This window comes from Ornithorhynchus anatinus, chromosome 20 (genome assembly GCF_004115215.2).
Source record: "Ornithorhynchus anatinus isolate Pmale09 chromosome 20, mOrnAna1.pri.v4, whole genome shotgun sequence".
NCBI classification, from domain to species: domain Eukaryota; kingdom Metazoa; phylum Chordata; class Mammalia; order Monotremata; family Ornithorhynchidae; genus Ornithorhynchus; species Ornithorhynchus anatinus.
Window position 1 is genome coordinate 15,036,566 of NC_041747.1, and position 25,956 is coordinate 15,062,521.

A 25,956-nucleotide genomic window follows, 5' to 3' on the forward strand; every position below is an offset into this window, starting at 1 on the left:
TGCTTTGGGGTTGAGGGTGGGGCAAATATCAAAATCTCAAGGTCACAGACTCACGTGCACAGATGGCACAGAAGGGAGAGGGAACCGGGGAAAGGAGGGCTTAATACGGGAAGACCTCTTGAAGACGTGACCTTAATAATGCTTTGAAGAGGGAGAGAGTGGTGGTCTTGCTCATATGGATGGGGAGAGCGTTCCGGGACGGGGGAGGACGTGGACTAGGGGTTGGCAGGGAGATGGATGAGATCAGGGCATAGTGAGTAAGCTGGCACCAGGGGAATAAAATGCGCAGGCTGAGGTGTAGCAGGATTTCAGTGAGGTAAGATAGGAGGAGGTGAGGTGATTTACTGGTTTAAAGCCAGTGGTAAGGGTTTCTGGTGGATGAGGAGGTAGATGGGGTCTGCCCCTTGTCAGCTGTGTGACTGTGGGCAAGTCACTTAACTTCTCTGTGCCTCAGTTACTTCATCTGTAAAATGGGGAATAACTGTGAGCCTCACATGGGACAACCTGATTATCCTGCATCTACCCCGGCGCTTACAACAGTGCTCGACACATAGTAAGCGCTTAAGAAATACCAACATTATTATTAACGATTGGAAGTTCTTGAGGCGTGGGGAGACATGGTATGAATTTTTAAAAAAATGATCTGGGAGACAAGGTATGAATTTGAAAAAAAAATAACCATGCATCAGAGTGAATTATGGACTGGAGTAAGGAGAGCCAGTACACAGGGAGATCAGCGACGAGGTGAATGCAGTTGTCGGGGTGAGATAGGATAAGTGGAAGGGTGAAGAGAAAAGGGTGGATTTTAGCAATGGTGTGAAGATAGACCCGACAGGATTTGGTGACAGATTGAAGATGTCAGTCAATCAATCAAATTTTTGAACGCTTCCTGTATGCAGAGCACTGTACGAAGTGTTTGGGAGAGTACCATATAACAATATAAAAGACACATTGCCTGACCACATTGGGTGGAATAACAGAGAGGTGAGTCGAGGACACCACCAGTGTTCCACGCTTCTGAGATAGGGAGTGGGTGTGGATGGAGAAAAGAAGGGGACCCAGAACCGAGCCTTGAGGCACCCCCACTGCAAAAAATACTGAGGAAGGAGTGATCAGAGAGATAGGAGGAGAATCAGGTGCAGACAATGCCAGTGAAGCCAAGATGGGATAAAGTTTCAAGTAGAAGGGGGTGGTCTACAGTGTCGAACGAAGTGGAGAGGTTTGGAAGGATTAGAACGGACTAGAGGCCGTCAGATTTGGCGAGAAGGTCGTTGGTTCCCGAAGAGAGGGCCGTTCCTGTGGAGTAAAGGGAGTGGAAACCGGATCGAAGGGGATCCAGGAGAGAATTGGAGGAGAGGAAGTGGAGGCAGCAGGTGTAGGCAACTCGCTCAGGGAGTTTGGAGAGGAACGGCAGGACAGGGAGGGGGGAATAAGTGGGTGGAACCGTGGGATCCAGGGAGAGCTTTTTTTAGGATAGGGGAGACACGAGCTTGTTGGAAATCAGCGGGGAGAAGCCACTGGAGAGCGAACAGTTGAAGATGGTGGTCAAGGAGGAAAGAAGGGAGGGGTCAGGTGCTCTTATAGGGTGCGAAGGGATTGGGGCGGATGTGCAGGTGGAGGGGGTGGATTTTTTAGTCTGTTTTGCAGGTTCCTCTTTTGCCTCCCGCCTCCTAATTGCGGGGGGGGGGCCTTAAGGATCAGTTCTGGGCCCTCTTAGAATCTCCATCTACACACACTCCCTTGGAGAATTCATTAACTTCCATGACTTCAACTACCATCTCTACACGGATGATACCCAAATCGACATCTCCAGCCCTCATCTCTTTCCTTCTCCGCAGTAAAGCATTTCCTCAGATCTCTACTTAGATACCCTTTCCAACATCGCAAACATAACGTGTCCGAAACAGAACCCTGTCCATCCCTGAGTTTCCAACCACTGTAGACAGCGCCACCATCTCACCCCTGTCTCCCAATCCCCTAAGTGGCACTATTCTTGACTCATCCCTCTCGCTCAACCCACACATTCAGTCTGTCATGGGATTCCTGTCAGTTCTTCCTTCACAACATCTCTAGAATCTGCTCTTTCTGCTCCATCCAAACTGTAACCATGGTGATTCAACCACTCATCATTTTCTACCTCGAATACTAAATCGGTCTCTTTGCTGACCTCCCTGCGTCCTGTCTCTTCCTTCTCCGGCGCATCCTTCACTCCGCTGCCCGTATCGTTTTTCTAAAATCACATTCAGCCCATAATCTCTCCACTCATCGACAACCTCTAATGGCTGCCCAATCACTTACATAGCAAACAGAAACTCCTTACCATCGGCTTTAAAAGCCCTAAATCAGCTCTCCCCCTACTTAATCTTGCGGATCTCCTACTTGGATCCAACCCGATCACTCTGCTCCTCTAACTCTAACCTATTCTCTGTACTTCAATCTCATTTATCCCACCACCAAGCCCTTGGCCCTAGGACTCCCTCCCCATTCCTAAACAACAAACCATCACTCTTCCTACCTTCCAAACCTTCCTAAAATTGCACTTCTAAAAGTCCTACCCCGACTAAGCCTTTTCTTTCCGCTATCGACCTTCCCCTCTGCATCGCCTAGACATTTGGCTGTATCCCCCTTCGGGAACTCTGATAGTCACCCCACCCCCATGGTACTTAGGTAAACATTCTTATGCTCTACTATTTCTTCTACCCATCGTCTATTTTAATGTCCATCTCCCCCCGTAGTCTGTAAGCTCCCTATAGGCAGGGTTCATGGCTACCAATTCGGTTGTATTTTTCCAAGCATTTAGTAGAGTACTCTGCACACAGTGAGTGCTTAATATATACCATTGAACGATGGATTGATTGCTACTATTTACTATTACTATCAGAGCACTAAGCACCTCCTTGCAGAGTAAGAGAAGGCACCGAGAAGTTACCCCATATCCTCAAATCTGATAAACAGAAAAACCCAACAACATCTTGCAACAAATGGGTTGACGTTCCCAATGCCATCAGGTCTCTGGGATCCACACAGATCGGTTTAGCACTCCGAACTGTCTCCCTCCTTCTGACCTACACCACGCAAGTAAAGCCAGACTCCCCAACCTTAGAACGACGAAGGGCTGTTGCCTGGAAATCCTCCACTCTACGTATTGTAGAGCAGTCCCTTGGCAGTCACAATTTTTTTCTTTTAATTTGGGGGTGACCACGGTGGGTCCAAGCCCGTCCCCATCCCCACGGTCTGCTTCTGTTCACACCAGTCACAGCTCTGCCTCTTCGGAGGCTGACTGACCAATCCATCCATCAATCAATCAACAGTATTTGTTGAGCGATTACAATGCGCGGAGCACTGTGCTGAGTGCTCGGGAGAAAACGATGCAACAGAATTAGCCGAAATGTTCCATACCCGTAACTAGCTTACAGTGTAGAGGATCAGAATGTAAGGTCTTTGAGGGCAGGGCCCAGGCCTTTGACTTTTATTGTACATTCCCAAATGCCTAGCATTTAGGGGACCACCTCCCTCCTCCCTGGGAAAGCCTGGATAGGAATACATTGTTGGATAGATTTTCCAACGCTTTGGGACTTTCCCTAAAAAATCCACCGTGAATACCAAGGGACTACTGATTAGCTACTTAAGTTAATGTTGTCAATTTGGATTGTTTAACCTTTAATTTGTTCTTGCTGTTCCATATGTCCTTTTCCCCACTTAGATCCTGAGCCCCTTAATCGTACGGGAAAGAGGAGGAAGAAGTGTGGGGAGAGGAGAGGAAGGGGAAAAGGGAAATGTAGAGGAAGGTGAAAGAGGAGGGGGAAGGGAGATGTGGTGGGAGGGAAAGGGAGAGAGGGAGGGAAAGGAAAAGCGGGGAAAGGGGCACGAGGGAGGGAAAGGAAAAGAAGGGAAAGGGGCAGGAGCAAGAGGAAGAGGCCTTTGCTGTCCCATATAGAGGACACGGGCTATAGTGTTGGTTCCATCCTAAATGGTCCCCTTAAGACCTGGAGAGGAGAATCCTGCTTCCACAACCTCTGCCAAGTAGAGGTTTCCGGAGGAATCTCGTTCATCTAACCTCTCTGTGCGCTTTTGTTGAGATGAAGATAATAATTCTTGATTGGGAAGACAGTGCCACTCTAGTTAAAAAAGGGCCAGGAACAGGAAATAACTACCCTTTTGGAAGAGAGTCCATAGAAATAGTAATATCCAGATGCTAGAGTAGGATCAGTATTCCAGGCAGCACCCTGGGACCAAGTTCAAGTCAGTCCAGTATTTTCCCTAAGCCGTTTCAGCACCAAAAAAAAAAAAAACAAGATGAATCTTCCACTAGGAAAGAGAAGAGAGGTGGGTGGGGGGGACATCCCATTTTAGAGAAGTCTGGAAGTGGAATGTGAAATCGAATAAGTTCAAAGTAATGCAGTTGGGTGGAAAGGATATAGAGTAAATGTGTCTTAACTGGTATTGAATTAGCTAGAAAGAGTACTTGATGTACTGACAGATGCATCACTTCAATTCTCAGCGCAATATGTACTGTAAGCAGAAAAGGCTCTCGGAATGGGCTTCCATCCAGAAGGGTGCATTTGGATCAAAAATACACTCCTACCCTTTTCCGGTCTGAGCTCCATTCAAAGACAAAATGCTCTACACGGTTTCCCGAGGGCTAGCTCTACTTCCTTTCCTCCGATTCCAATCCGATTTCCACCTTGTTTACTGAGACTGCTCTCTCCGAGGTCACGATTGCCAAATCTGATGAAGCTATCGTAATTCTCTTCAGCTTCTTGCCCGCCTTCAGTTCTGTGGATCGTTCTCTGCTTCAGGAAACTTCGGTAACGCTAAGTTCTCGTCATTCATTCGTTCAATAGTATTTATTGAGCGCTTACTAAGTGCAGAGCACTCTACTGAGCGCTTGGAATGTCCAATTTCGGCAACAGATAGAGACAATCCCTGCCCAGTGACGGGCTCACAGTCTAAACGGGGGAGACGGATTCTCTTCTGACTCTCTCCATATATTTCTCACCAGTTCTTCTCAGCATCATTGCCGAGTTTTCCTCTGCTGCCCACCAGCTAACCGGGCGTTACTCAAGGCTCTGCTGAGGGTCACGGTCTCTTCATTCATTCATTCATTCCATAGTATTTACTGAGCGCTTACTATGTGCAGAGCGCTGTACTAAGCGCTTGGAATGTCTCTCTCAGTCGGTCAATCAGTTGCATTTATTGAGCACTGACTGTGTGGAGATCACTGTACTATGTGCTTGGGAGAATACAATTTAACCGAGTTGGTAGACAGGTTCCCTCCCCACAAAGAGCTTACAGTCTAGAGGGGGAAACGGACATTAACATAAATAAATGAATTACAGATACGGACGTAACTTCTGAGGGGCTAAGGGAGGGGTGAATAAAGGGAGCAAATCCAGGTGCAACGATGATGCAGAAGAGAGCGGGCGAAGAGGAAGTGAGAGAATTTAGTCAGGGAAGGCCTCTTTGAGGAGATATGCCTTCAATAAGGTTTTGAAGGAGGGGAGAGTGATTGTCCGTCGGATACGAAGGAGGAGGACATTCCAGGCCAGAGGCAGGATGTGGGCAAGAGGGCGGCGGCGAGATAGAAGAAACCGAGGTACGGTGAAGAGGTTGGCATTAGAGGAGCGACACGTGTGGGCCGGGTGGTAGTAAGAGAGCAGCGAGGTAAGGCAGGAGGGGACAAGGTGATTGAGTGCTTTCAAGCTGACAGAAAAGTATTTTTACTTGATGCAGAGGTGGATGGGCAACCACTGGAGATTCCTGTGGAGTGGGGAAACACGGACCGGATGTTTTTTTTAAAAAAATAACCTGGGCAGCAGAGTGAAGTACGGACTGGAGCGGAGAGAGACAGGAGGCAGGGAGGTCAGCAAGGAGGCCGATACGGTAATCAAGGAAAGGTAGGATATGCGCTTTGATTAACCTGGTACCAATTGGGATGGAGAGGAAAAGGTGGATTTTAGCAATGAACCGACGGGATTTAGTGACACTGAATATGTGGGTTGAACGGAATCGTCGAGGATAACGCCCAAGTTACGGGCTTTGGGTATCTGTCTGTGGTATCAGTTAAGGGCTTACTATGCCCCAGACACTGTCCTAGGCACTGGGGTGGATAACAAGCAAATCAGGGACAGAAGGGATGGTGGTGCTGTTGACATCGACGGGAAAGCCGGGAGGAGGACAGGGTTTGGGTGGGAAGATGAGCTATGGTTTGGACATGCTAAGCTTGAGGTGACGGCGGGGCACCTTTGTGGAGATGTCCCGAAGGCAGGTGGAAATGCGAGACTGCAGAGAAAGAGAGACGTCAGCGCTGGAGACGAGGACTTGGGAATCATCCGCATAAAGACGGTAGTTGAAGGCATGGGAGCGAATGAGTCCTCCCTACTTCTTTTGGGAAGCTCATCTCCGGCTAGAATTACCAAAGTTAACCAGATAACCCCTAGATCTAACTTGCCAGCCTTAACCGCTCTCTAGGAATTTCAGCTTTCCTGGGATATGGGCGAGCGCCATCAGTAGCGGTGGTAAGACGGGGGTGGGTCTGAGTCACGGGCAAGAGGGAGGGCAGGAGTGCGTACCGTGTGGACAGCTCAGGTTGCCGCTGCCGCGGCGGGGATGGAAGAGGGTCGCCCTGAGTCCGAGATGCGGGCATGGGAAAGGGCAGGGGAGGATCGCTCGGGCTGCCATGGGGCTAACGTTCCCTTCTCCCTCTCCTCGGAGATCGGAGCCTTGGTTCCCGCCCCACTTAATCCCCTTCTCCCCAACCCCGCGTGTTCTGGAGACGGGTAGAACTGGGCAGGACTGGGCCCGACCCTCCCCACCGTGCTTTCGAGTCGGGCGGAGTCCCAACCTTGCCACCTGGCCTCCGCCCAACGCTCAAGCCCCGGACCGCGACTACGTGACGACAGCGGACCCGGGAAGGCGGATCCTCACACGCCCGCAGATGGTGGCTGAGGAAATGGATCGATGGCCCAGCAACCGACGGAAGGCATGAAAGACTTGTGCTGACATGACTGTCTGGGGACGGGATCAGATAAATGCACACAAGTTCGAGAAGACCAGACTCAGAGGTAATATGTGCTCAGTACCTGGGCCAGGGAAACATGCTGAGACCTCCCAGAAGGGAGTGGGATTAAAGGCGCTTGGCCTGGAACAAACTGCTGTTCAGGCACTTTCTACCCTACACTCCTCCAGGGAGTGACAGCAGTCTCCCCATTACTCAAAACCCTTCGATGGTCACCCACTCCTCGCCGCATCACGCCTAAATCCCTGACCGTTGGCTTCAGGACACCAAATCAGCTCTCTCCCTCCCGTTCTCCAGCGTTTAGAACAGAGCCCGGCACGCGGTAAGTGCTTAACGAATACCATCATCATTATTCTCCCCTATCTTTTCTCACTATATCCCAGTTTGCACCCTTTACTCCGGTTAGACGAACCTACCGATGGTCATCTCTCCCACCACTGACCTCTTCCTCCTGCCCTACCCCGCCCTGAAACTCCCACCCAACCTTCACTTTTGACAGATCACCGCTCTTCCCATTTTCAAAGCCCTTCTGAAATCACATCTCCTTCAGGAAGAATTTCCCGAATAATTTCTTATCTCGGCTCTTACTATCTACCCCTACTGCCTGTTTAATATCTCTGTGCCACGTAAGCACTCGACTATTCACAGGCTCCCAGAGCACTTTGTATAAATCCTACCTAGCTATTACTCAAACACTAAGACGTGCCCATATACCCTTATCCTTCTTCCTCCTAGCTGTAATTTACTTTAATGACCATCTCCTCTGTTCAGTTGTAAGATCTCCGAGAGCGCAGATCGTATATACCAGTTCTATTGTCCTCTCCCAAGCAATCAGTACACAGTGCTCTGCCCCCAGTCGAAACTCGGTAAATCCCACTGATCCTACCGATCGAGGACTGACTCGCTGATTCAAAAGTGCCTCCCTAATCACCATCGCAAGAAAAGAGAAAAAGGAACCCGCCGAGGAAACTAGAAGGAAGCTTAAAGCTAATTGTTTCTCCTGACATACGATTCCAGCCCAAAGCCTTCTAACCGAACCAGAGGCCCTGGGCCGGATCACGGTGTGGCTTCAGAATTTAAACAATACAGAAGTTAAGATCAGTAAGTCAATCGATGGTATTTACTGAGCACTTACCGAGCACTGTTCTAAGCTTTTAGGGAAGTCCGATACGAGAGAGTTGGTAGACACCAAAAGACACAAGGAGAGCGCAGCCCCGAAACCTTTATGATGTTTACGTTAATTTTACGAGAACACGGGAGAATGAGCTGCCGTATGATGAATGGAAAGGGAGAAGCCCCAAAGCAGGACCGAATGAATGATTTAAAAACATCGCAGCGAACTGGTGAGAGACCACTGGAGCGGATGCACCAGTCTCTGCTCTCCCTGAACAAAACCTTCACCGCAATCAGGATCAAAGACGATGTCTCGAAAGCAGAGACGGGCCCAGTTTGGGACCCAACACTCTAGTGTCGCAAAGATCGATCTCGGTGTGTGAATTTGCGGACAATCACACATCAGTCAACAGCCACACTGGGATACACGGGGAGAAACGATCAATCAGTCAATCGATGATATCTGTTGAGTGCCTTCTTCTCTATACAACAGAATTGGCAGACACGTTCCCTGCCCATCGCGAATTTACAATCTAGAGGGGGAGAAAGCTATCCGATATAAATAAATAATCTATAATAAATCATTTAAAGATAAATGCCGTGGGTTAGGGGGCGGGATGAATATCAAATGTCCAAAGGTCACATATCCAGAGTCCAAGGGCTAGGGCTCAGACTCAAGCCCCGTTTGGCCCAGTGGATAGAGCAGGGGCCCGGGAGTCGGATGGACCTGAGTTCTAATCCCGGCTCCGCCACTTGACTGCTGTGTGACCTCGGGCAAGACACTTAACTTCTCTGCGCCTCAGTTACCTCATCTGTAAAACGGGGCTTAAGACTGCGAGCCCCATGTGGGACAGGGAAAACCTGACGAGCTTGTATCTACCCGGCGCTTAGAATAGTGCTTGACACATATTAAGCGGTTAACAAGTACCATGATCATTATTATTATTATTAAATTGTATGGATTGGTTTGCTGCCCCACACAAGGAAGCCATTTAATTGGGGCGGCCTGCCATGGCAATCGCTGACGGATGAGCACTTGACAGCTTGAACGATTGACTGACTTTGAATATAGGGGTTCGCCGATTTCTTTAAGGTATTTCTTAAGCGCGTACTATACGCCGGGTACTCTTCTAAGCCAGAGAGCAGATATGAACTAATCAGGTTGGGCACAGTCCCTGTCCCACATGGGGCTCACCCTCTTCATCCCCATTTTCCAGACGATGTAACCGAGGCCCAGAAAAGTTTGGTGACTCGCCCAAGATCACACAGCAGACTAGTGGTGGAGATGATAATAAGAATAATTGTGGTAACTGTGGATCATCAGGTCCCACGTGGGGCTCACGGTCTAAGTGGGAAGGAGACCGGGTATGGAAGCCCATTTTACAGATGAGGTAAGTGAAGCGCAGAGAGACGAAGTGACTTGCCCAGGGTCACGGAGCAGACCAGTGGCGGAGCCAGGATTAGAACCCAGGTCCTCTGACCGTCGGGTCTGGGCTCCCTCCGCTAGACCATGCTGCTTCTCACTGTTAGCAGGGAAAATGACCGGCGGTTTTCTTATGTTCTGTCATTCGGTGGGTTGTAGGTTTAAACGGCGCGGCTCAGTGGAAAGAGCCCGGGCTCAGGAGTCAGAGGTCCTGGGTTCTAATCCCGGCTCCTCCACCTGTCAGCTGTGTGACTTTGGCTAAGTCACTCCACTTCTCTGTGCCTCACTTCCCTCATCTGGAAAATGGGGATGAAGACCGTGAGCCTTAGGTGGGACAACCTGATTACCCTGTATCTACCCCATGGCTTAGAACGGTGCTCGGCACATAGTAAGCGCTTAACGAATACCAACATTATTATTATTATTAATAATATTCATTGAACACCTATTGGTTTCACAGCACCATGCTACGCTCAACCCAGAGAAGTAGCCCACTCCCTGTCCAGCGGGAGCTTAAACTCTAATAATAATAATGGCGTTTGTTAAGCGCTTACTATGTGCCAAGTACTGTTCTAAGCCCTGGGGTAGTTAAAAGCTAATCAGCTTGCCCCGCATGGGGCTCACGGTCTTAATCCCCATTTTACAGATGAGGGAACCGAGGCCAGAGAAGTGAAGTGACTTGCCCAAAGTCACACCGCTGACAAGTGGCGGAGCCGGGATTAGAACCCACGACCTTTCCACTGAGCCACGCCGCTAATGGAAGTGTATATCTGCGTACACATGCGAGAAACCGCTGACCTCTAAATCACTACGCGAATGGGACGGTTATTTAATGTTATTTTTGCTGTTCCTACTTTTCAATCATTAAATAAAACGTTTTTGGTTCGGGTTCTTCTCTCTAGATGTTGACTGGACCCTCTGCATCTGCCCGTCCCCCCCGTCCCGGCCCTCCTTCCCCTCCCAAGGCTGGCGTTGGGGCTCTGTCCCGGAGCGACATTAGCCACCGCCAACACGACCGGGAAGACGAATCTGCCCCCGGACCCGCCAACTGCCCCAGGCCCAGGCTCCGGATTCTAGCCGCCGGGCTTCGGGCTCCGTCTAGAAGGGAGGCTGAGCGGGGAGCGATTCCGTAAAACAGCGGGGAGCAATTAGGAGATCCACCACAGTAGGTGAAGGTTAATAGAAATCGAAACCTAATGGTGTAATTGGGCCGGGATAATATAGAGTAACATCCTGAGGCACGGGGATAGAAGACGGTAGAGAAGACATAAATAAGGGGCAGGCTGAAGTACTCGTATATGTGGGTGAAAATCGGACAGGGATATGGAATGGAATGACGTAGAGCAATCCTAGGAAGTCCCAGGCCAGGCCAGGGGCCTTGTTGGGAACCAGGATTATTCCCTGTCTCCCTCAGATTGTCTCTGCGCTGCCCTCCCCTCTCCAGGCCCATTTAATAATAATAATAATAATAATAATAATTTCGGTATTTGTTAAGCGCTTACTATGTGCAGAGCACTGTTCGAAGCGCTGGGGTAGATACAGGGTAATCAGGTTGTCCCATGTGAGGCTCACAGTTAATCCCCATTTTACAGATGAGGTCACTGAGGCACAGAGGAGTCAAGTGACTTGCCCACAGTCACACAGATGCCAGGCACTGTTCTTAGAGAAGCAGCGTGGCTCATTGGAAAGAGCATGGGCTTTGGATTCAGAGGTCATGGGTTCAAATCCCAGCTTGGCCACTTGTCAGCTGGGTGACTTTGGGCAAGTCACTTAACTTCTCGGTGCCTCAGTTCCCTCATCTGTAAAATGGGGATTAAGACTGTGAGCCCCACGTGGGACGACCCGATTCCCCTGTGTCTCCCCCAGCACTTAGAACAGTGCTCGGCACATAGTAAGCACTTAACAAATGCCAACATTATCATTATTATTATTATTATTATTATTATTATTAAGCACCGCGGAAGATCCGCGGTGAGGGGTCGGAAACAGTCCCCGTCCGATACGGGGCTCCCAGTCTCCATCCCTGTTTTATAGACGAGGCACCTGAGGCGCGGAGAAGTGAAGTGACTTACCCAAGGTCACCCAGCAGACCAGGGGTGGAATGGAGACTAGAACCCAGGTCCTTCTGACTCCCAGGGACGAGCTCTAGCCACTAGACCTCACTGCTTCTCGAGAGCTTACGATGGAGCAATCGCTGTAATAATGATAATAATAATAATGATAATGTTGGTATTTGTTAAGCGCTTGCTGTGTGCAGAGCACTGTTCTAAGCGCTGGGGTAGATACAGGGTAATCAGGTTGTCCCACGTGGGGCTCACCGTTAATCCCCATTTTACAGATGAGGTCACAGAGGCACAGAGAGGTTAAGTGACTTGTCCACAGTCACACAGCTGACAAGTGGCAGAGCTGGGATACTGAGTACTGGCGTAGATAATAATAATTGTGGATTTGTTAAGCACTTTCTGTGTCCCAAGCACCATATTAAACAACGTCCCCATCACTGGGCAGGGATCGTCTCCGTTGCCGAATCGTACACTCCAAGCGCTTAGTACAGTGCTCTGCGCATAGTAAGCGCTCCATCAATACTAGTGAATGAAGAGTATAGGCAGTTCAGACACCGTCCCTGTCCCGTCGGGGGGGTCACAGTTCAGGTAGGAGGGAGGACAGGTATCGAATCACCATTCTGCAGATGAGGAAACCGAGGCACAGAGAAGATAGGGGACTTGTGTCCCATCGCACAGCAGACGAGGGACGGAGCTGGGATTAGAACCCGGTTCCTCTGATTCCCGGGCCCGGGATCTTACGCTAGGCCAAGCTGCCCCAGGATGGACACAGTCCCAGTCCCCTACGTGATGCTCCACGTTAAGCGGGTGGGAAAACAGGAACCGAATCCCCATTTTACAGCTGAGGGAACTGAGGCAGAGAGAAGTTCCGTGACTCGCCCGAGATCACCCATTGGGCAAGTTGCGGAGCGGGGACTCAGATCCAGGTATCCCGACGCGTAGACCTGCGTTCTTTCCATTCCCCTGCACTGTCTCTCAATCAATCGATCGATCAGGGCTATTTATCAGGTATTTCCTGGGTGCAGAGCACAGTACTTGACACTCGGAAAGTTAAGAGCCCGGGCTTGGGAGTCAGAGGTCATGAGTTCGAATCCCGCCTCTGCCACTTGTCACCTGTGTGACTGTGGGCGAGTCACTTCTCTTCTCTGTGCCTCAGTTACCTCATCTGGAAAATGGGGATTAACTGTGAGCCTCACGTGGGTCGACCTGATGACCCTGTATCTACCCCAGCGCTTAGAACAGTGCTCTGCACATAGTAAGCGCTTAACAAATACCAACATTATTATTATCATTATTATTAAAATAGAACAGAGTTTGTAGATATGATCACAGTCCACGAGCAGCTTACTGTTTACGGGGGGGAGACGGGCATTAAAATAATTTACAGATACAGGAAATAGTAGAAAATAAAGATCTGTATTTAAGTAACAGAATGTTTAAGGGTACACAGCGGGGAGGGCAGATCGGGAAATGAGGGTTTAGTCAGGGAGGTGATGTGATTTTCAAGCAGCGTGGCTCAGTGGAAAGAGCCCGGGCTCGGGAGTCAGAGGTCACAGGTTCGAATCCCGGCTCTGCCGCTTGGCAGCTGTGTGACCCCGGGCCAGTCACTTCACTTCTCGTTGCCTCAGTTCCCTCATCTGTAAAATGGGGATGAAGACTGTGAGCCCTACGTGGGCCAACCTCATTACCCACAATCTCCCCCAGCGCTTAGAACAGCGCATGGCACACAGTAAGAGCTTAACAAATACCGACATTATCATTATTATTTTAGGAGGGTTTTAAAGGTGGACAGAGTGCCGACGTGCAGATGTGAGGGAGAAATGAGTCCCCGGGGCGAAGGAGGACCGGGGTGAGGAGTCGGTGGCGAGACGGCAGCAGGATAGAGCCCGGGCCTGGGCGTCAGAGGGTCGTGGGTTCTCATCCCGGCTCCGCCACTTGTCTGCTGTGTGATGGTGGGCAAATCGTTTAGTTTCTCCGGGCCTCGGTGACCTCGTCTGTAAAATGGGGATTGAGACCGCGAGCCCCACACGCCACAGGGACCGTGTGCAACCCGATTTGCGTGTATCCACCCCACTCCTTAGTACAGTGGCCTGGCACACAGTGATTAAAAAATGCCGTTGTTATTATGATTATTAATATTACAGATGAACCTGAGGTGCGGAGAGCAGACTGGCATTAGAGGAGTGGAGTGTGCTCCTTGGTATTGCCAGTGGAAGTCAGAGGGTTCATCCTGTATCGCCCATTTCCTGTATTGTGCGGTTCGAGCGGGCAGGGGTCGTGAGCCATGAAGGAGGAGGCCGGCTGAAGCCGGCCACCCCGCAGTCCTTGGTAAAAATCGTAAGAATAACGACGGTATTCGTTAAGTCTCTCCCGTGAATCAACGCCTTACCGTCGATAATCAGTAATAACGGAACTAGCAGCCAGGGAATGAGCCCGAGATTCACGTCAGGAAGGCTTGCTGGGAAGAGCGCGGAAAAAGTCGTGCGATGTGCCGCAGTAACAATTGCCACAGAAAGACAAATTGTCAACTCTACAGTCTTTCCAGTGACGGCGTACGGATCCGGAAGCTGGACGGTGAAAAAACGGGGTAGAGAGAACATCGAGTCTTTTGAAATAATAATAATAATAATGATGTTGGTATTTGTTAAGCGCTTACTATGTGCAGAGCACTGTTCTAAGCGCTGGGGGAGATACAGGGTAATCAGGTTGTCCCACATGAGGCTCACAGTTAATCCCCATTTTCCAGATGAGGTAACTGAGGCCCAGAGAAGTGAAGTGACTTGCCCACAGTCACACAGCTGACAAGGGGCAGAGCCGGGAGTTGAACTCAGGATCTCTGACTCCGAAGCCTTGGCTCCTTCCACTGAGCCACGCCGCTTCCCCAATGTGGTGTTGGAGAAGGCTTCGGCGAATACCGTGGGCTGCCCGGAAAACAAACAAACGGATTGGGGAGCAAATTAAACCCAAGGGGTCTTCGGTAGGTCAAGTGACTCCACTTAGATTAGCATATTTTGGACACGCAGTCGGGAGGACTGATTCTCCGGAGAAGACACTGATGCTAGGAAAAGTCCAGGGAGAACGTGGAAGACGCGGACCGGCAGCTAGATGGATAGAGACCGTAACGACGACAACGGAAGAGCCGTTAGAAAGGTCGCGGGTTACGGCAGAGGACAGGACCTCGTGGAGAAAGTATATCCACGGAGTCGCTGCGAATCGGAAATGGCTCTTAATATTGATTAAAGTGCTTACTACGCGCTGTTCTAAGCGCTGGGGTAGACACAAGGTGATCAGGTTGGACACGGTCCCTGTCCCACACGGGGGCTCACGGTCTCCATCCCCATTTTACAGACGAGGTCACTGAGGCCCAGAGAAGAGAAATGACTTGCCCAGGGTCATGCAGCGGACAAGCGGCGGAAACGGGATTAGAACCCACGACCTTCTGAGTCCTGGGCCTGTGCTCTCTCCACTACGCCAGGCTGCTCCTGCACGGTACCTGCCCCACGCTGGTCCAGAGTGGGGGCCGTGCCACCCGGAGAGGGCAAGTGGCCGTCTCCGGATGGCTCCCGTTCCCGTCGTCTGCCTCGGGAGAGCGAGTGGCCCGGGGCAGAGCAGTCGCTCCAAATATCTCGCATCACGTCATTTTCTATTAACGGAAGGAGATGTTCCAGTCTAAACCTTTGCTTTACAGACTCCCTTGCCTGTATTTATAAATGAGAGTGCAGCTCTTTCGATTTAATAATCCTCAGCTTCTTCCCCTCTGCCTCTCACCCAGTCCCTTCCCCACAAACCCACACTGCCGCTCTGGGATCCCTTCATACTCCCTTCTGGGCACAGAAGAAGTTTAGGTCTTGCTCAAGTGTGCAGTAGAGTGTTCCACGCACACTAGATGCTCAATAAATACGACTGACCGGTTGCTAAAAAACGAGTGCAGCCACAGGGTCGCAGTGGGAGCGAGCTCTGATCACAAACCACGCTAGCGTCCAGCCCGGACCCAGTTGGACCGCCGAGTTCTCACGCTGCACATTTTCCGTCTTTAAAAAAAAGATCTTGTTTTCCTCAAGGATTGTAGGACACTTTTCTCGTAGAACTTGAAATCCCCAGCAAATGCAGCTCCATCACCCGCCCGCCCCCCGGGAGCGGGTTTTGGGGCTAGGGAAGCCCCCGTTTCCTTCCCAGACCGAGTGGGCCGGCAAAGTTTCGATTCAGCACATTTTAAAACAAAAACCTGAGTTGGGAAAGCGTCGTCGGCCCACGGCGTCAGTCTCAAAGCTGTCGCTGTTGAAGGGACGGGCCAAATCGCGGGATGGCCGTCCATAAAGACTCAATTCTCTCTCGGGGCTCCCGCCCTCTTTCCCCACCTCTGTGCGGTTTGGGTACCCTACTCCCAGTCATCTTTCAGCACCTGGTCTCTGGAGTAACCAAGAACACAAAGTCCCTAGATTCGTTCAAGTCGCTGTGGTGACGCGTACCGGGCCCCGCCTTTCTCAAATTTGTGTAAATAGAGTGGTTTGCAAGGGTGACTACTATCAGCTCTGGTTCCCGGCCCTTTCCCTCCCACATTCCTAAAAGAAAATCATAAACAGGAGTAAAAGTCAGTCTTGTCACACACACAGCGTGGCTTAATGGCAAGAGCACGGGCTCCGGAGCCAGAGGACCTGGGTTCTAATCCCGGCTCTGCCACTCGTCTTGGGCAAGTCACTTTCACTTCTCTGAGCCTCAGTTCCCTCATCTGCAAAATAGAGATTAAGACCGCGAGCCCTACATGGGACAACCTGATTACCTAGTATCTACCCCAGACCTCAGAACTTGGCACCAAGTAAGCGCTCAACAAATATCATCATCATTATTACTATCAGTATCATTATTACCTCCAAAAAGAAGAGAAGCAGCGTGGCCTAGTGGAAAGAGCACGGGCCTGGGAGTCAGAGGACCTGGGTTCTAGTCCCAGCTTGTCAGCTGTGTGACTTTGGGCAAGTCACTTACCTTCCCGGCGCCTCAGTTACCTCATCTGTAAAATGGGGATGAAGACTGTGAGTCTCACGTGGGACGCCCTGATGACCCTGTATCTACCCCGGCGCTTAGAACGGTGCTCGGCACATAGTAAGCGCTTAACAAATACCAACGTTATTATCTCTGCGCCTCTGTTACCTCATCTGTAAAATGGGAGTTAAGACCGCGAACGTCACGTAGGCCATGGTCTGTGTCCATCCTGATTAGCTTGTGCTTAGCACAGGGCCCGGGAAAGAGTAAGCACTGAGCAAATGCCGCAAAACAATTGACAAAATTTAAAAAGCAGAACGACAAGGAAGACTGAAAGAGCGAAATAAACACGGATCAGAAAGCACGGAATCTCCAGTCTCTCTGTCTCCAGGCCGAGACGGTGACGGCTTTTTATTTCTTCCCTACCCGCTCAGCATTAGACAGAGAGTCTACGAACTCGCTGGGTGCTCAGCTCTTTTGAAAATGGTAATCCTGTAAAAGCTGGTAAAAGACCACATAGTGTCCAGTAAAAGACTGCTCCACTGGGGTGGAAGACTGCCAACAACTCACAAGATTCCTGAAAGAAACGGGACTCCCGAGAAGAGTTCGGTAAAGAACCCTTCAAAACATCACTCTAAATCAACCTCGTAATTCCCTGGAGAGCTCCTCCAATCGAACCCGCTCCTTGAGTCCACATTTTTGTAACAGAAAATAAATGAAATAGAGTGTTTAAAACATATCTCTGTGCTTAAGGTCATTTGGCTGTGGAGGTGATGCCCACTCTTAACAGTGAAGTACTTTATTACAGTCCTTTATGTACTGTATTTTAACGTTCTCTGTGATTTTTATGACAATATGATAACTCTTTATAAAACGAAATTTAATTGGCTGAATACATAAGGCTGGGCGGTTTTCCCGAAACTATGGGACCCAACCTTGGTTATACCTTGGCCCAGGGAGTCAGAAGGACCTGGGTTCTAATCCTGCCTCTGTCTCACGGCTGCGGTGCGACCTTGGGCAAGTCACCTTCTCTGCTCCTCAGTTCCCTCATCTGTTAAATGGGGGTGACGAGCGTGAGCCGCACGAGGGACAGGGACTGTGTGCAACCTGACTAACTTATATCTACCCCAGCGCTTAGAACAGAGCTTGGCACATAGCAAGTGCTTAACAGGTACTATTATTATTATTTTCAGGAACAGATTGTGTCAGAAGTCTGAGGACTTCCTACTTAGGACAGAGAAAGCAAAGAAAGCACAGATATTGGGTCAGTTCCGCATCTGGTCTTTTCCAGGTATTTGGTGCAGAGTACCATCTATGCACATTGATACACATAAGGCCCTTGATTTTCCATTTAAACCAATTTTATTAAACTCTCCCTTTTTCTTAAAAATAAGTCCAGGCCATTTTCCCCCTCAATTTGCGCTGGAATTCTGTACCATTTTGTTTTAAATTAAGGAATCGGACGTGTACCCTCTGGTACTTGAATGGTAGAGCACCTAAATATTTCAGATCACCCAGAGGAGTGGCTGGGAATACGAGAGCCACATTTAACCGTATGTGGTGGGAGCGTGGGGTGGGAGCTGGGGAGTTTTCCTGGACCTCCCCCCAGTTCATCAAGAGAAGAAAAAGCTCCCTCTTTCACCAGCAGCTCAGATCTGAAGAGTAGGGAAAAAAGAAGGATGGACATTTTTAGCCCCTCCCTATACTCATTTCAACCATCTAAATACGTTTGGATATTTATGCCCAAATGCAATCCATTTGGTTCATCTCTCCTCACTTTGGTTGTTACAGAAGTAGTCCAATAAATCTCTGGAAAAAAAAACTAACATGTAAATTGAAAACCAAAGATATATATATTTAGGAAAATAAGTCCATTACCTGAGAAGTGACTCTCCTCCACAATGTCGGTTGAAAGATAAAGTCTAATCACCCGTCACAGGCCTGAAAAGGAAAAAAATAACTTGTAAAAATAGCCTTGAATGATTTCATTCAGCAAGAGCCCTTAGAATACACATCAAAGAATAATTTTCTAAACTGGAGTCAAGACCTCTTTTAGCTCCAAACATTTCAGCAACCTGTCCTTGCAAGGCACTCATTTTAGGGCCATCAGAAAACATAAACCCCTCAAATAAACATATCCTTTATTTGCCATTCCTATTTTCCTTTAAAGAGAGCACGACTTCTATTTAAGCCCTCAAAAATAAGGCTGGGTGGGGATTTTATTTTAAAAAAAACTGAAACCTGAAAATGTCCCATGTCTCTAGTATTCCTTTAGGTTTTTATTGACCCGAGGGACTTTACTGCGGGATGTTTTAATAGGCACTGCCGTCAGACACATCACTGACAAGGGAGAGGGATAGCTGAAAAAAAATTAACGTAGAGGTAAAAGTGTTTGCTTTTAGGTATTTTTAGCATTTATCCGTGAGACTGGTTTGAAGATTCCACAGAGTTTCTCGAAGCTTTCATGGCTACTGGGGACTGTCAAAATATAAACAAACAAAGAATCTGAGTCTACTCTCAAGCCAATGCCTCTCGAGAACTGTGGGTCGCAAACCACGGGTCCCATGTCCCTTTAAAACCTCTCACTAGTCTCTGAGACGAGAGGAGGAACTTCTCCAAGAAAACACTCAGGATCTCAGTGGGGAGATAGGATAGGATTGAGAAATCAGAAAGAGTTAGTGAGGACTGAAATGCCACGGGAGCTTCCCCGCCCCGGCATTAACTTCTCGATCGTGAGTCGGAAAGAATCTTCCCGATTCTGACTCTGTAAGGTTCAAAAGCAAGGTGTAAATTGCCCTCCTAAAAAGATTCAGAGCGGTTCCCACGAACCATCTTTTACTACGTGGCTCAGTGGAAAGAGCCCGGGCTTGGGAGTCAGAGGTCACGGGTTCGAATCCCAGCTCTGCCACTCGTCAGCTGTGTGACCGTGGGCGAGTCACTTCACTTCTCTGTGCCTCAGTTCCCTCATCTGTAAAAATGGGGATTAAGACTGTGAGCCTCACGTGGGACAACCTGACTACCCTGTATTTCCCCCAGCGCTTAGAACAGTGCTCTGCACATAGTAATCGCTTAACAAATACCAACATTATTAACATTATTACTAACTGTCCCATCCCCGGTGTCCAATGGCAGAGTTGTTAGATGTGAAACCTAATTGCCCCTAGAAACAGTGGGTGCAGGATTCATTCTAAGGGGCAGGAATTAAAGGCAAAACTACAGGAGGTTGTCCTCTACGGAGGGGGGAGTGCAAGGGAGGGGAAGTGTTACTGAGGTACTTTGTGTTATGTGAAAATTGCATTATATTAACCACTGATTCCTCTCCTCCAATTCATCGCCTTTACCAACTATAATCTGGCTTCCATCCCCTCCACCCCACAGAAAATGTCCTCTCTACGACCTTCTCACCTCCTTCTCGGCCTCATCTCCATCCTCATCCTCCTAGACGATGGCTTCAAAACTTCGGACCACCCCCTTCTCTTGGAAACACGTCCTAATCTTGGCGTCACCTTGGTCTATCCTCTCTTGGTGGTCCGGCAGTTTTGCTGGCTCCTCCTCTGCCTCCCACCCTCTAACTGTGGGGGTCCCTCAAGGCTCAGTTATGGATCCCCTTCCATTCTCCATTTACACCCACTCCCCTGGAGAACTCATTTGCTCCCACGACTTCAACTATTTCTTCGCGGATGAGTCCCAAATTGACCGCCCTACCTCCGACCTCACTTTTTCTCTGCAGTCTGACATTTTCTCCTGCCTTCGGCACATCTCTGTGTTGCTGTCCCTCCAACCACTCAAGCTTAACATGCCCTAAACAGAACTTCTTGCCTTTCCCCTCAAAACCCTCACCGTCCTCTACCTTTCCAATCCCTGTGGGCAACACCACCAACCTCCCTGTCTCACAAGCCTATAACCTTGGCATTATCCTCAACTTACAAGTCTCATTCGACTCATATATTCACAGTCACCACATCCTGTTGGTTCTGCCTTCAGAGAATCCACCCCGTCCTCCCCATCCGATCTGCTTCAGTGGGGGTCCAAGCACTTATCGTAACCCACCTCTACTACAGCAGCACCTCTTTGCTGATCCCCCTGCCTCCAATCACTCCTCATTCCAGTCCGTACTTAACTCTGCTGCCTGTATCGTTTTTCAAAAAAAAAAAAAAACTCAGTCCACAACTCCCCTCTCCTCAAAAACTTCCAAGGGTTACTCTTCCATCTCCACATCAAACAAAAACTCCTTACCATCTGCTTGAGGAACTCAATCAGCTTTCCCCCCCTCCTGCCTAACCTCACTAATCCACTATAATCGAGATGAACAGTTCACTCCTCTAATATCCATCTTCTCACTCACACTCTATCCAAGCTCTCTCTCCACCGAGCCTTCGTTCGCGGCCTCTCTCTGGCCTGGACCTCCCTTCCTCTTTATGTCCAACAGTCCATCGCTCTCCCCATTTTCCAAGACTTTCTGAAATAGTATCACCTCCAAGAAGCCTTTCCCTACTCGCCTCTTTTTCCTCCCATCTTATTCACTCTCCCTTTTGTGTCACCTGTGCACCTGTGTCTGTAGCACTTTGACACTCACCCCACCCCCAGACCTGCAGCGCTTAGTTACCCAGCTTTATACCCCACCACTTCCCCTATCTGTCATTTATTATAATGTCTGTCTCCCCCACTAGATTGTAAATTCCTTGAGGGTCATATCTACCAACTCTACTGCTTTGTACCCTCCCGAGCATTTATTTGCACGCTCTGCATACAGTGAGCACCAATAAATGCCGTTGATTGATCGATTCAAAGAGAATTAATAGCTTATGGGGTAGAAGGTTTGAAGATGCTACAATGACTGACATTTATCAACCCAAATGTCCATATTATTGTTCTGACCGTTGCTGCTGACCCTTGACAATCACTGTTAAAACTACAAAAAAGCACAAAACACCACGCACACACACTGTGCTCTGCACACAGTAAAGCGCTCAATAAATACGACTGAATGCGTGAACTCCTCCCCCAGTTCTCATCCACAAGCGACAAGGATGGTATTTGCTAAGCACTATGTGCCAGACACTGTTCTAAGCACTGGGGTGGATACAAGCAAATCCAGTTGGACAGAGTTTCTGTCCCACGTGGGGCTCTCAATCTGAATCCCCTTTTTACAGATGAGGCAAGTGAAGCACTGAGAAGTTAAGTGACTTGCCCAGTGTCACACAGCAGACACACGGCGGAGCCGGAATTCGAACCCCGATCCTTCTGGCTCCCAGGCCCGAGCTCTATTCACCAGGCCACACCGGTATCCGGGAACTGGTCTGCTAGCAAGTGACATCCACTGTGTGACTAGAACTGAGTTTATTCCCTGGCTCCCCAGAAGACCCTCTCTGCCCAAAGACCCACAAAACCAAACACTTTATGGGTCCCTGGAGCCCAAGAGTCCAAATGGGCATGAGTGGAAACACCTGCCCCACACTCGGGCTTACGTTTTACCCCCTGCAGTTCCCGTGAGCACTGCCCACAGAGTGATACTGGTCACCTCCTTGTCGGCCCACATCGTCGACCGCACAGGCTTAGCATGCGGTAGCACATTACGTCCGCCTGACACGACCACGCAAAGATCACCGTCTCGGCCACTGCGCATTTCTGGTTGCTACGGCAGGGGGTCAACTCCACCTATATCCCAGCCTTGTCGATTCCCAAGGGGCACCAGCATCGGGTCTCCGGCATTCACGCTCATTACACACAATCCTATTGTTCTGCCAGAAACGGGATCCTCCCCCCCCGCCCAATTAGGGCCATTTCAACATTAATCCCTTCCTCGGCAAGGCTGAGGCAGAGTGCAGCTGCACCACTCCCTGGCCGGCGTCTCGCGCAGGCACCCAAACACTTCTTTCTATCCTCAATCTACAGACCTACCGATCGAGTTATATTCTAACGGAGTCACGTTGAGGGAAACGTGTCCTAAAATCCTTCCTCCGTGCTCTATCCGGACTGTGCCCTGAAAACACTAGGTAGGCTTTGTTACCAAATAAACCTGCTCTCTGAATTCTCCTTTCTTGCCCAGACCATTGACTCCAATATGAAGCCCACAAACCCTCTCAGGATGGCCCTGCTTATAATGCCCGTAACAGGATATTGAGCATTCTGCAAACATATATAGAAATGGAGTTAGGACAACCAATTTCTAAATCTACAGATCCTACCATCTCATTTCTTATAAATGGTCATCTACCTCTTTCATACAATCACCGACTTGTACCAGAGCGGTGTCTGGAGAAAAAGGATTTTACATCCACCGCTCTGGTCTGGATGTCTTTAAACAGGATCTCTAAGTGGGACGGCTTTGACGGATGCTTTGCTCTTTCAAGCAGAGAAAGAGAGAATGACAGTCATCAAACGCAGGGGACGCTCTTAGAAGTTTACAAAACACAGTGAGAGGGCGAGCATTACTGGACCGCGTGCTCCGTTCACCGTCCGATCACACGCAGCGTCAATGAAACCACAGCCAGCAATAGAGCAATCATAAAGAGAATAACATTAAAGTTAATAAAAAGTCAGAAGAATATCTTCCCTAAGAGACCCTGGAGATCTGGCAGGTGTGCTATTGGAAGCAATTGAAGGCTCACAGCAGGTCCAAATTGTATCCCCTCATCTCTTTTTTCCTCCATTTGAATAACTCTTTTTCCTTTCTCCTGCCCCCTCATTTACTGTTCTGGACTTTCTGACTCATTTTTCTCCTTCCTTCTCACTTTCTAATCCCTCTAATCTGCAACACAATCATCATCCCCCCAGCTCCCAGTTTGACCTGTAGCTTACCTGTTTCTTGGAGTTCACTCGGTCCCCTCCACAACAGGGAAAGATCTGCGGACTTTCCTTTTGTTCCTATTTCCTCCCCTTTTTCTCACCCCCCACCTTCTGGGCCCGTCTTTTTTATTTTTACTTCTGCTACCCTTCTCTTCCTCCCCGCCAGGCAATATCCATTATCAGCACAGAGCTAGTCCCTCTTAGCATGGAACTCAGATACGATCCCAAAAAACCCAAAAAAACCACGATCAGACTCCTTTACCGGCTAAGTGGAAGAGAATCACACTTGATGGTTACTCTCTCCTATCACACCGCCGGGTCAGTATGACGGAGAAAGCTGAAGGAGCCACCCGATGGTTCTATAATACGCTTCATGGAGGAGAGTAATTCTAGAGTATTCAGCCGTCTGCGCTGGAAAATGGATGTAAAGCTAGTCAAGAATGTTCTTTCTTTTCCTAGGCTCCCTGGGCACTTTTCATCTTGGCAAATGAATTGTACCCATTGTTAGAAGTGTCCTTCACTGTGCAAATTCCCAAAATCACGCCCAGATGACTGAAACACGTCTCACTGCCAGTACAAGCCAGGCAAACGACGCAAGCCGGAGGGAGTTAGCAGATTGCTCTGAGGAAAAGGCACAATGCAGCACCCAAAACGCCTCATTTAATGGCCCTGTCGGAGAGCTTTACAAGTTTACCGCTTAATGGACGGATGCAGATCGCTGTCATATACAAAACGTCTGAAACCACTTCCCAAATGTAATGTACTTAGAGAAAACCCTACGGGGTACAGCAAGAGACAGTCATCGTGGCACACAGTCACCCAGCCCCGCGGCCGCACTGGAGCCCGGTCTGCTCAACCTAAAGACGTCTCACCCAGCCCCCAGGCTATCATGGAGACCCCAAGAAGGCGGGCAACTCCTCTCCTGAGCCCCGGCAGAACATTTTTAAGGAATTTCGTCTCATCCCTGCTCCCCCCAAATGATGGAGCCTTTGTGATAAAGGTCCGATGATGACTTTACGAAGTGTAAAATGGACTCCATCGTGATAACAACATTTATTACACCCTATGTGCCAAGCATATAATACCAATTGATTGGTATCTGCACTTGGATCCGTGACCTTTGGGCATCGGCTCTTCGCCAGTTCCCCAAAGCTTAGGGACAGATCTGTAAATTTTAAATTATAATCCATTCATTTATATTAATGTCTGTCTCCTCCGCTGGACCGTAAGCTCATCGTGGGCTGGGAGTATGTCTAACCGACTCTGTTGTACTGTACTCGCCCAGGTGCTTAGGACAGTGCTCTACACCCAGTAACCCCTCAATAAATACCACTGATTAGAGAAGGAGCATGGCGTTTGGGATAGAGCACGGGCCTGGGGCTCAGAAGGATATGGATTCTGGTCCTGGCCCTACCACTCCTCTGCCGTGTGACCTTCGGCAAGTCACTTCACTTCTCTGTGCCTCAGTTACCTCATCTGTAAAATGGGGGTCGAGACTGTGAGCCCCACGCGGCCCAGGGACCGCGTCCAACCTGATTGCTTGCATCCACCCCAGCGTTTCAGAGAGTGCCTGGTTTATTGGAAGCGCTTAACAAATACCATAATTATTGTGAGGATGATTTGTTGAGCACTTACTCTTTGCAAAGCTCTGTACTAAGCGCTCGGGAGAGTACAATAGTATTTTTTTTGGCGGGGGGAGGGTGATGGTATTTGTTAAGCACTTACTATGTGACGAGCACTGTTCTAAGTGCCGGGGTGGATACGGGATAACACCATTAAAAGAAAAAGTGGAGGAACAAGGCTTTAAGCCACTCTTACCTCGGCTGCGGGGACACGTGCTGGCCGGGCTGTGGGAGAAGCCCAATCCGTGCCCCGCTGTGGCTCAGTTTCTCCCTACACTCCTCTGCTCTGCAAAGCAAACGGGGACCCCTGGATGCTGTGGGGGAGAGCAGTGTGCCTCGGTGGGCCGGCCGTGTGGGACCAGCCCTGGCCAGGCCATTTACGGTTGTCACTCCGGCCTCTCCCTACTCTTCGTCTCTGATGTCTGGGCTTTGTCAGCCCCTTAATAAATGATTAAATAACTTACCATAACAAAAGGATTGGGGCTGATTGTTCCATCCTATGGACTCCTTGCGTGAAATATAACAGCCAGAAATATTGACCTCGGAGTATACGCATATTGATCTTCATTTTTTTTCCGGTTCGAATATTCACTATTAATGAATGCCCTGTGGATTTCAATTCCCTGTCTACTGCTGCCTGGCAAATAGGCTAGTATCTCTCAATAATAATAATAATGTCGGTATTTGTTAAGCGCTTACTATGTGCAGAGCACTGTTCTAAGCGCTGGGGTAGACACAGGGGAATCAGGTTGTCCCACGTGGGGCTCGCAGTCTTAATCCCCATTTTACAGATGAGGTAACCGAGGCATAGAGAAGTTAAGTGACTTGCCCACAGTCACACAGCTGACAAGTGGCAGAGCTGGGATTCGAACCCATGACCTCTGACTCCAAAACCCGTGCTCTTTCCACTGAGCCACGCTGCTTCTCAAACGAAAATTGTTTCTCTAA

At 49.3% G+C, this 25,956-nt stretch overlaps 1 protein-coding gene across 5 annotated transcripts in view; it reads right to left on the reverse strand.

Annotated features, from left to right (window-relative positions):
• The window catches only part of ENOX1 (ecto-NOX disulfide-thiol exchanger 1), a 420,263-nt gene extending 401,722 nt beyond the window's left edge, over nt 1–18,541 (reverse strand). For all 5 annotated transcript variants that reach the window (XM_039914912.1, XM_039914913.1, XM_029048127.2 and 2 more), the window contains exon 1: nt 18,476–18,541. The gene's annotated coding sequence lies outside the window, so the exon portion shown is untranslated. The remainder of the gene's footprint in view (nt 1–18,475) is intronic.
• Nucleotides 18,542–25,956: the final 7,415 nt, after the last annotated feature.